General features: G+C 43.0%; 1 protein-coding gene across 2 annotated transcripts in view; it reads left to right on the forward strand.

Moving 5' to 3' along the window:
* Window positions 1–8,719: 8,719 nt before the first annotated feature.
* The window catches only part of LOC310913636 (serine/threonine-protein kinase Sgk3), a 55,531-nt gene continuing 52,030 nt past the window's right edge, over window positions 8,720–12,220 (forward strand). The window contains exons 1-2 of one of the 2 annotated variants that reach the window (XM_083869235.1): window positions 8,748–8,793; window positions 10,754–10,836. The gene's annotated coding sequence lies outside the window, so the exon portion shown is untranslated. Of the gene's footprint in view, window positions 8,794–10,753; window positions 10,837–12,220 lie in introns of both variants that reach the window. The other variant, XM_083869234.1, reaches the window with a different exon arrangement.

Here is a 12,220-nt window from a genome sequence, read left to right on the forward strand (position 1 = left end):
GGAAACACAGAGCTGGAAAGAGTTACAAGCACTTTGAGGGAGAAATGTATAGTTTAAAATTCTCTTGACAGACCAGTGAAATAAATAAAATTATAAATCAGCATATATAATATTTTATTCTCACTTGTAATCACAAGATAAAGGACTACATTTACTGGAAATATTTTTCAGAAAGGATCAGGGCATACAGTGAATCACAAACTGTGAGTCAGCCACGTCATATTGTTATGAAAAAGCAAAGCCTTTTAAAGGATTCAGTGAATGAGTGTCACAGAGATAAAAAAGGATCAACATGGCAACTTGCAGCAAGCACAGTGTGTGTTACTACCTCATTTGAAGAAACATGAGAACCAACAGGGAAAGGTCCAAGCTAAATCAACAATGAAATAATCATGATCTAGAAAAAATAATGAGTTTTCTCTCATATGAGTGGAGAGAGAGAATGCATGTCCTCATGTAAGCATGCAAGAGCAACGTAACTGAGGCAGGTAACATACAAACTGTGGTCAAGATCTCAGTAAAGAATCATAATACAGAAATAGAGAAAATCAGAAAAATATGTTAGAGATAATATGGCTTCATGAAAAATAATCTACTCTACTCACAATCCTTTCCTAGCTTTCTATTTGTGAATTGATTGATAAATCCACTCCTCTGGTGGTTAAGCTTTGTTCACCTCCTGTTTACACCAGGAGTAGCCAGCCCAGCGCTCAAGGAGAAATTTGGGAGAGTGCTCCTGATGGAGACAAACAAAAACATGCTACATTGAAAAGTAGAAAAAAAGTAGAAAAAAATGAGAGAGAGTTTGAGAAAAAGAAAATGAGAGATTACCTTCTTATATGTGGGTTAGCAGAGCTGAAAGATTTAGCTAGTGGTATAGTAACCTACAGATTAAAGAATATTAGACTTAAGCTGTTACCCCTCCAAGAGCATTATTCCCAACTCAGCTCTTCCAAAGCACTTCACTGGCTCTGTGTAGTGTGGTGAGAAAGAAATGCATGTGGAACCTCTGATGCAGGGGGACACCTAAGCAGTCTTCTACCAGAGTGGGAAACACCAGCTCCTCAGAAAGGAAATCCTAACAATCCTTCTTCCCTGTTGCTCGATACCAGACCCCTCAAAGAAGGCCTTCCGCAGGTAAACCACTACAGTTGCCAGAATAAGACAGAGAAGAAAGAAGAGGATATGTAAGAGGATATGTGCCCAAAAAATTGTCTTTCAAGTCGAAGTGTAGGAAAGTCAAATCTTTAGGAACAGATAGGATCTGAAAATTCTCTGAAGTGGAGAACATGGCATTTTTACCACTGATTTAATACTGATATTGGTTTATCTAATCCTTACTTTAATTATTGTGATTCGGTCACTCCCTAGACTCCAGACTCTTCCCAAACAGACTTTTTGTAAGCAGCCATCTCCTATTGTATACTAAAGGATTTCTCATAAACTTCCAGCAGTTGCCACCAAGAAATCAGCTACCTCAGATGCAGAAAGCTACTGGTGTTTGAAATATGTTCTGCCTTGTACAGGAGATGCATGGACTGTTGGTCAGAACACCTGAGATATTTGCTGGGTCTTTCCTGATGGAGCTCTGCAAGAGTTGATTACAAAATGAATGCTTTTAGACTAGAGTTACAGAACACTGAAGACACAAGGGTTTAGTAGATATCTCATACTCATTTGCACAGTTCAACTACCTTTTCATTGTAGGCCCACTAGTTTTCACTATGCTTGTATCTGTGTGCAAGATTAAAAAAAAAAATAATTATGTCAGTTCTTTCCCATTTTGCCCTACAGCAGAGATGTCATCAACTTCCTTAATCTGGCTGCCTATTATAGGCAGAAAAGTTCATAGAAGAGAAGACAGTAAAGATGAGAAAGCAGAACAACCAACTTGAAGGAAAACAAAAATTTTATTTCATTTTTTAGTTGTACTCTTTTATCAGCAGAGCTGGAAAGACTGCCTGTTAATGATGAGTAAGCATTAAGTAACAAGACTTCCAGTTGGCATATATGTAAAAGAATTCAGATATATAAACTTTAGTAACCCCTCCACTTTGCTTAGAAATGGATTACAGCTTCCTTACAGTCTTGTAATCTTGTCCACTCAAAGGGCTTATTCTCTTCTTTTAAAGTTTTAGACCCTAACTCCTATATTAATACAGATAAGAACACCTCCATGAATGTGTGGTAGGTTTTGAGATTTTGTATCTATGAAAGCTATTGACTCATGGTTGCTGCTTCCTGATAACTCATGGGAAACATACAAGGCAGGGGTTTTCATGTTCCCCAAAATGGCAACCACAGCTAGGACGGAAAGGAAAAAGGAGAAGAAACAAAGAACTATTTCAGTAAATAAATTTATTTTCTAAGTGGGATATTTTCTTGAACTGAAACTTTGGTAAATTAATTCACTTTTATCTTCTCGGATATTTACATTGTTATATCACAGGACCCTTTTTTTTTCCCTATACCACTAAGATTTAATCCCAATTCCCTTTTATATAACTGTGTTAAGAAGCAAAAGTAGACTTAGGGTCTCTAACTTGTCATCTGCTTATTTTTTACAGTTTACATTGAGTAAGATGATTATATGTCCTCTCATATTTTGCTTGCTGTATTCTTTGGATTTCTATTTGGAAGTATCTTGATATAACAATTATGTTTCACCCTTGCAATACGTACCATACTGCCCTTTTTTCCTTGTATCTTTTTATAGATAAATAGCTTGTTATTCTTGGCTGGATATTTGAGAATTGTTATTTAATATATTTAAAATAAATAATTTCAAATTTTAAATTTTAAAATAATTTTAAAGAGTTTTTTACAGATGTGAAGAATATACTGTCTTCCATTATTTTTAGCTAACTGTGCTTTCAGAGGTTGACTCTTAGATGCTGTAGCCAACATCACTGATGTTTCATATGGTAAATAGTTCACAGCAGCAGGGATCCTGAATGCAAAATATGGGCTCTGCTTTGTATGCAAAAATCTGCATGCAAAATTTTCTGTGCAAAAAAGGGTTGTGGTGTGAATGGGATGGGTCTTACAGTGCATCCAGTAACAAAAGCTGAAGAGCAGCTAACCTTCTGGTCTAATTAACTTTGAACTTTACACTAAAGCATGAAATAGCAACACAATATGTCACAATAGTTTGAGTGAGAGGATATGATTGAGGAATAATAAATTTTGGTTTTGGAAGAAGGGAAAGAAAATGAAGTGTGATTACTACCTGCCTAGACAGAGGATATGATGCTTAATTCCATACCTCTCACCATTCCAGGGAGAGAATGGGACTCACTCACTTGAAAGCTGCCCCTTGTTAGGGGAAAGCAACATTGCTTACATGTCCTGAAATATCACCCACAAACTTGGCTACATCTTGCACCAGTGTTCATCATGTGTCAGGATCAAACAGCAAATGACCAGTATTTAACAACGAGTAAGACTAGGAAACATGTCTCTATTTACACTCATCTGAGTATCAGTCCATGAACTCCAATTCTGCAAAAATCTGATCTAGATTTACTCATAACACTGACAACTGCAAACTGAAGTATGAAACCCAAAGCATGCAACAGTGTAGGAAATATAACCAACCTAAAGTGGTGGCCATGAGAAGAGTGACCTTCTACCCCCCTGTACCTGTTTTGACTTGGGTGTTGATGTAAAAGCCTAAGGGCAATGCTTTGGAGAAGATGGTTTTTCCTTGAAGGCACAATGAGAGATAGGGATCCCCAGATGTGATTAAGTAACTAAGTTCCTGGAACTCAATAAAGCACTTAAGTTTCTTTTTGTTTGACATTTGTGTTAAACTTTCACCTTAATTGCTGTGGTCTATGTTTCAAATGTTCAATAAAATGTGTTATACTACCTTATTGGAGGAAAGCATTTTCAATACTGTATCTTGTAAATCTCTCTGATAATTAGAAATATGAGCTGTTACCTAGACTCCTGAAGATGAACTTTATCATTCCTTCAGGAACTTGCTCTGGAAAGATGGGAATTTACGTGCCTGAAGATAGGAGCCTCTTCATGAACATGGATTCGGTGGCAGATGAATGCATGTCACAACAAGCCTTTCTTGTGATACGTAATCATTGATTTATTTCCTGGTTAGTATGTGGTTGTGGAGGTTCTAACCAGCCTGAGCATGTACTGTCAGGTCTGCTGAACAGAAAGCCTAGGTTAGAAGTCACCTTATATAGCTTTGCTCTCTACTTTAAAACTTTTTAAACTTCTTTTATTCCACTTGTCCTTAGTCTATCTCTATTTTTCATCCCTACTTTGGCTCTTAGCTCATAGTGCTACAGAGCTTGCTACAAGTCTACATCAGCCAACAACCATTTGTCTTTGCAATTTCCCCTCTGAAGTTCAGCCCGTGCTATTACGCGGCTTCTTCACGTGGGAGGAGGCAGAAGTAGGATGTATGAAGGCAGAGTTGCTATGGGGAAAGAAGTGCAAACGGATGAAAGGCAGAGATATGTACATAGGTGAAGAAAGAAAGAGAATCAAAGAAAGTATAGCAAGAAGGCAGAAGTCTTGGTGACCCCACAAGAGGTGTTTCTCCCCTTTGTTTGGCCTCTCGTAAGATGACAGTGTATCATCTCCACAACTACTGGGTTACTACACAAAGGGTTTACTCTGACCTCAGTCTGTGCACCAGACTGTTGATATTGACAGGAGTTTTGTTATGCTTTAAAAGCAGAATGTCATCATTATAATGTTTTTTCTCTGTTTTCTCTTTCTTTATCGCTGGTGCTTTTAGGTGTGCTGTTCAGACATTGACCTGCGTGTAGTTAACCAAATCAACCTGTCTGGAAGGATTTGCATAAGAGAAGAAAACAAACAATGGAGCAGACATGAGGAAACAAATGAGGCACATCTATTAGCTTTGTTTACTCAGCAGCCGGCCTGAGACTGACCTTTTAAAGATTTCCTAAGTTTAGTGCTTCCTATATAGAGGACCTAGCACTGAGGACCTTGAGGGTGTACTTGTGTCCTCACAGTGGAATACCAAAGCAAGAGGAAAATGCCATTCTTATAGGAAAACTAAGATGGAAGAAAAGGCTGTCTATAGTGGCAATTCACTTCTTCCTTTGTCTCCTTTTCTTTTTTAAGAGGCTTTTACCGCAGGTGAACTCTGCTTACATTGAAGTGGAGATGGTTAAGATTCTCTTTGATATTTAGGTTTTCTGCTGTCTGTACAGGAGTGCAATAGCCTGACCAGCAACAAAAAAGTCGCTGGTGGAAATAAATAAACTTGGAAAGAGCATGAACTTGCAGTTGCTCAGGCTGCATCTGCACATTGTGGTCCAGACTGGAAACTTTTCCCCAGGCTGCCAACATGGCAACCCATCACTTACAAGAGGACCATGTCTCTCTCAAGCTGCCAAGTTTGTGCCAAGATGTATGTGAAGTAGGAAAAAATGAAGTATATCAGGTCAAAGAAGGATTTGTAGTGTTTTTACACATGCATGCACACAAAAAGGACTAGAAGAGACTTCCAGCACTTCAGACCCTTTAACTGATAAAATATGCTATGTACAGCTGATCTTTTGTGTTCCTTTGTGCCACCTCTGTGGTGTTTTAAGTGGCAGGAAAACTGTAGAAAGAGTTTCTTGTTATTATTAGTTAATTGAAGTGGATTTCACTTAAGATGTATGCTTTTGACAATTTTTTTTAATTTCTAATAAGGAATAAACAATACAAGTATGCCTGGTTAGAGCTTTGGAAATAGGAATTCTGTGGGCACTTTATGCAGTGTTTAAGAAGCTCGAGTACATTGAGATGATACATTGGGTTATAGACTACTTTGGGGTGGAACAGATTTTTCCTTCTTAGGAAGGGTAAAGAACATTTTTTGTTCTTAGTTTTGTCCTGACATGGGAGAAGACCTTTCAAGAATTTTTCCCCATTCAGGTTCTTTGGAGAGAAGGGAAAGGAGGGAATGTTTACATCTATTATTCAGTCCTGTCTCTGCTAATTTAATCCAATGCAGAAATAGGGTTCTGATACTGACAGATTAATTCCTGAAAATCTAGGCCTTACAGGAAATGTTTAGTTGTGTTAATCAAACCCTTTCTCCTAAGTATTAATATAGCTAGAATCACTCATCACTTTTTAGCATTACTTCTGCAAAACATGGGTGGGTCTCTTGAATGGGTCAAACTACATAACCTTTTTGTCTGGAAATTTGCCTTTTGGAAGTTGTCCTGAAAATAGTCTTCTGTATGACTGTATTCTAAATAATTACATATGTGAGATGGATCAAGGACACCCACATGTGCATAACGCTAAATGTGTGCAAGCCTTATGAGAAACGTAAGCTTACGATGATCACAGAAACACAGATTCATGGAACAGTTCAGGTTGAAAGGGACCTCTAAAGGCCATCTAACCCAACCTGCCTGCAATGAGCAGCTCAATCAAATTGCTTAAAGCACCATCCAACCTGAACTCGAATGTTTCTACAGATGGGGAATCTACCACTCACAGAACAGGCAGCCTGTTCCAGTGTTTCACCATCCACATTGTGAAATTTCTCTTCCTTGTATCTAATCTAACCTACCCTCTGTCAGTTTAAAGCCATTATCCCCTGCCCTATCACTTCCTGCCCCTGGAAAAAGTCCCTGTTCAGCTCCCTTAGGTACTGGAAGGTACCTAAGGTCTCCCCAGAGCCTTCTCTTCTCTGAGTTGAACAACCCCAACTCTCAGCCTGTCTTCACAGAAGAGATGCCCTATGAGCATCTTTAAAACCTCCTTTGTCTGGACAAAGACTTGTTGCAACAGGTCCATGTCTTCCCTGTGTTGGGGACCCCAGAGCTGGATGCAGCACTCCAGGTGAGATCTCATCACAGCAAAGAAGTGGGCAGAATCCCCTCCCTCAACCTGCTGGCCTCAATGCTTTTGATGCAGCCCAGGATACGGTCAGCTCTCTGAACCACAAGCACATCCAGCTTTTCATCCACCCCCAGTCCTTCCCCACAGGTCTGCTCTCCATCCATTCATCCCCCAACTTGTATTGATACCAGGGATCGCCCCAGGTATAGTGTTCTTGCACTTGCCTTGTTGAACCTCACGAGATTCCCATGGGCTCACTTCTGGAGCATGTCCAGGTCCATCTGCACGGCATCCTGTCCTTCAGGCCTGTCAACAGCACCACTTGGCTTGGTGTCAGCTGCAAATTTGCTGAGAGTGGACTCAATCCCTTTGTTTGTGTCATTGGTGAAGACATTGAAGAGCATCAGTCTCAGTATGGATCCCTAGGGGACATAATTTGAAGAGCATCAGTCTCAGTATGGATCCCTAGGGGACATCATTTGCCCCAATCTTCACCTGGACATTGAGTCATTGACCACCACCCTTAGGATGCAATGAATTTTAGGTGCAGTCAGGTGCATAATGATGGGTTAAAATAGTATTCCCACTAAAATATGTTAGGAAAATCTCCAAATGAAGAGAGGAAGTTTGCATGAAAACAGAACCATCTTGGCAAGAACTGCTTCTACCTACCTTTCCTCAAAGATGTGGCTTTTAGCTGTACTTTTTCTTCTCACTCTTTTGCTTAATTGAAAGCTGGGAAGGAAGGAACTATCCAAACTGTACTGAAGGGACATTGCAATTTTGGGATCATTCTTTTAAGATGCACTGTGGTAACAGATTAGCTATACCAGACCATCATACTGAGCTCATGTGGGGACCTCAGTGGGCAATACCCAGAACCATGAATCTGACAGAAGTGTTTTGAGGCTGGATTGCACTAATTAAGGGTGAGCTGAGTTTTGCTGTGCCGCATCCTGTGGTAACTTGAGAAAAAAGCGTGCCAGGAAGCCTAGAAAGACAGCCAGAAGAGAGATAACAAATGTTGCTCAAGACAAACTATTTTTACCACATCCTGCTGTGAGAAATGAGCACTGAAGGTGATTATTGAGAAAAAAAAAAGGAAAAATAACGCCTAGAGGACAGGGTGGGGAGGATGCTGATGTCTCTGATGCCCTCTACTCTGTTCAGCCCGACTGATCTACTTTTGCTGCCCAGGTGGATAAAATACCGGCACGGAAAGCCACAGTCGCTTTCTGCGCAGAGTGTGGGAGCTCCCAGCTGTCGGAGCGGCCGGGCCCGGCCCTGGGCAGGCTCCGTGTGTGGCCGATGGGGCACAGTCCCTGCGGGCGGCCCGGAGCACCGTCAGCTCTCGGAACCCGCTCCCGGGGCTCAGCCTGTGCCGCCTGTGGGGAGGACGGCGTCGCCCCGGATTATCTGCCGCTTTAGCGGGAGGATGGCGGTAATCCGTCCCTGGATGGCGGTAACGCCGGTCCCTGGGGCAGCGGCAGCCGCGGGGCCGCGGGCAGGAGCGGGAGCGGGGCGGGAGCGGGAGCGGGAGCGGGAGCGGGAGCGGGAGCGGGGCGGGAGCGGGAGCGGAGCGGGAGGGGAGTGGGAGCGGGAGCGGGAGCGGGGCGGGAGCGGGAGCGGGAGCGGGGCGGGCTGCGCGTCCCCGCCTGACCCCGGGTGTCGCCGCCCGGGGGGCGCTGCGCGGGGCGGGGCGGGGCGGCACCGACAGCGGCAGCGACAGCGAGAGCGGCCCCGGCTGTGCCCGCGGGGAGCGGCGGTGGCCCGAGGCCGGCCCGGGGTGGGCACAGCCCCGCGGGGGGAGCCCGTGATCCCGCGGCCGCGGCGGGAGGAGCGCGGCTGACGCGGCGGGAGGAGGGAGAGGCAGATCCAGCGGGCGGGCGGACCGACCGACGGACAGAGGGACATCCCCAGGCGGCGGAGGGACGGAGGGTCGCAGGGAGGCAGGTACGGGGGGTGCACCCGGGCAGGGGTTCCTGCTCCTCCCACGGGCCGGGTAAAGGGCCCGTCCGGAGCCGCGGGGACACGGGACCCACCCGGGGATACAGGACTCCCCTGGGGACAGAGAACCCACCCGGGGACACGGGACTCAGCCGGGGACACAGGACCCACCCGGGGACACGGCCGGGCTCCGGCGGAGGGCCCAGGAACTGAAAGTGTTCTGTACTGAATATACTGAGCGAATTCCCGCAGGAAAGCGGCGCTCCGCGTGGGCGGGCGGCCCCAGCGCTGGGATCCCCTTAGGGACAGGGGGCAAAGTGCTCTCGCAGGCCAATAAACAAACAAACATGGAGAAACTTCTGCTCCTCCCGCCCCCGCCGCTGGAATTTTAGGATCCTGTATTTGCAAAGAAGTTTTAAAGTAATTTAGTGTTTCACATGCTCGTCTTTTTTTTTTTTTTTTTTTTTTTATTCCCACCCTTCTCCAGCAGTGTTACTGGTCCTGCTGGTATGGCACTCTTGCCCTAATGTTTTTACTGGGTTTACCTTTAGAGCAGGTGAAAGAGCCCTTTTCCAGAGTCCTTTAGCTCTGCCCCAGCAGGATGAGGAGACCGTGGTTGGCTTTGCTTTGTGCCTTGCAGACACAAAGCAGTGAACGCAGTTTAGATCTGCAGTTCCTCTTTCTGCTGTCTCTGTGCCAGAGAGGCAAGGGCTGGAATTGTCACTTTTCTCGTTTAAACACCTTCAGCATGAGAGAAGGTTGGAGGCAGGGAGAGAATTAAAATAATGTTTCCTCCTCCTGTGCAGAAGAAGTTGCAAAGTATTGGTTTTTCCTGCACAGATCTTTTATGGGAAGGTAAAATTTTGACGCAGGCTTGAAGGGTTTGAATTAAGGAGAGAAGTGGTCGAACTTGAAAGAGTATCCAGTAACATTCACCTGCATGACTTTGTTACTTTTGTTACTTGCAGGATGTCTGCCTCAGTGCTTTGTGAGCATTGGGCAGAGCTCCTTGGCTTCCCCTTGCTCCTGCAAAGCTTTTTTTTTATTATTATTCTTTTTTAAAATCTAAAATTCTGTCAGGTTCTTTCCCTTAATTTTTGAGATTGTATGAAGAGCAGAAATATGCACTAGTTGGCAGCAAAAACCAGTTAGTGATCTCTGTATTTCTCTCCAGTAAGTGCTACAGCCTCTTTATTACGTGCTCTAAGCATTGAAATAGCATTGACATTTATACTGGACACTCAAAATAGATGTTGACAGCCCTTGCATTTGATTTCTTTCATGCTAATCTAATAAATTCAGTATCTATTGTAATCTTCAAAGAGGATTAAACATTTCCTGAGGGAAAGGAAAGTTATGTGGACTGGTGAATACATGGGCTGCATCCAGAGCGCTGCAAGACTTGTGATTCATTGGTTTTGTTGTTCTTCATCCTGATAATCAACAACTCATAGGAGTTGTTGCTTTTTATTATCAGTGTGTGCATTCTCATTCTCTAAGGACAGGTATCTTTCTAAGAAGCCTGACAAAGCTGGATGTTCAAGTCTCATTGAACAGAAATCTTCAAAGGATTTTTGTGGGGACAGTAGTTGGATGATTCCTAGTCCACTCTGCTTATAAAATAATGTATTGCAGGGAGCTAATAGTTCAAGTTTTAAGATGTGAGCACTTTAAAATCATTACTCTGTTAATTTTTTGACTTGTTTAAAGTCAATCCACAAGTAGGTGGATAATTTGACTGTAATGGCATGTGTTTAAAATAGTGATTGGTGGTTTTTAATATGCAGAATTGCTTCAGCCTAGCTAGCTGGAATAGCTGCAAGCTTCCAAAGCTGACTTGACCCAGCAACAAAATATTTCAGTAGGGTATGCTGAGGGCCAAAAATAAAGTATATTAAATAAAATGACCTAGGTATTAGCAAATAAAACTAGATGCAAAGCCTTTCTTGTTTCTCTTGGGATCTAGGGTTTATGATGGAAATCATCTGTCAATCTAAAATGCCATGCATGCTAATTTCAGGTTCATGTTAATCATCACTGTAGAAGAAGGTATGTCAAATCTTATTTTCCATCCCATTCATAGAGGATAAGCTGCTAATAAGCTGTGATCCTTCAGCCACATCCACACATTAGTTCTCTCCTGGGTTATCCTCTCTATATCCCAGATCATTTTCCAGATGGTTTCAGTTTTATAGTTTGCGTGCAAGTAACTAGGGCCTTTTTGTCCCATGGCTACAAGCTATTTTATACACAAATGCCCTTCATTTCTGCATGGAAATAGAGCTCAGATTACACATATTTGGAGTTCCAAATTATGTTTTTGTTTTGGCTGTCTAAGTTGTCATTAAGAAGAATGTTATTTTGAAGGAATGTGCACTTCCCAAAAGGAAAGTCACTATTGGTTGGTTTTGTAACTTCATTTTTTGACATCCCTAAGTCATTGAAGAGTTATTCTGCTACGTTGTTGTTGTTTTGGTTTTTTTTTTAAGACCGAGGAACTATAAACTATTGTAAATAATGTATGTACTTATATAGACTGAGCCATAGTAAAGCAATCTGTTGTTTTTATTCGATGTTAGTTCTTTGAGTATTTGTATTGAAGGATTAATTTTGTTCTCCTTTAAGTAGTATCCATATGCTAAAATGTCCTACAAAGCAAACACACTTTCCCAAGTAGAACTGAAGGGTTTCCACGTGCTGTAAGAACACTTTAAAATATGTTAATTGGGTTCCTGTTTGCATTCCTAATTCTCAAACAGAATCTATTCCCCCAAGTCTTCCAAACCATCTAACACTGTGTCTGCCTGACTCTGAAAGTGTCTTAAACATCTCGGATCTCCCTCTTTGTGCAGAAAGTTCTTAAGTGCCTTATCTAGAGCTGCCGTAGCTGAGCATCAAAGCCCTTAGGAGATGAAGAAAGTAGGGCACCTGGCAAGCAGGCTGTAAACACAGGCACTGATGGCATCCGTGGTGCCTCGAAATGCAGCTCTGTGTTTCCTTTTGAGAGCACTGCCGGAAGAGGAGCCACTGTGCACCTTTCCCTGAGAGCTGCTGCTGCTGGTGGGATTTGTCTAAGCCACATATGGTGTTTTGGTAGTTGAAAGCTGAGCTCCTGCTCCCTGTGCCTAAGGAGTTCAAACCCACATCTTCTGTCACCTCTGCAGCTGTTGAATAGGCTGAAGGAGGCCAGCAGAAGGGCACACTTCACTCCTTGTGTTCATCTCGTGGAAGAAGCAACAGGTTACTCAAGGCTGGCATGAAGGAGCCCCAGAACCTTGACTCTGTCACAGCAGTTTGTGTCCTACTGGGAGGAGGGCTGGGATCTGGTGGTTGCTTGCTAGTGATGATTATCAGAGATGATTATTTCCATGACATCCTCTATGTTTCCAGAGCAGATAAACACTTGACTAATTTCTCTAGGAGAGAACTGGGC

The sequence above is a fragment of the Zosterops lateralis genome (assembly GCF_965231275.1).
Source record: "Zosterops lateralis genome assembly, chromosome: 1".
NCBI classification, from domain to species: domain Eukaryota; kingdom Metazoa; phylum Chordata; class Aves; order Passeriformes; family Zosteropidae; genus Zosterops; species Zosterops lateralis.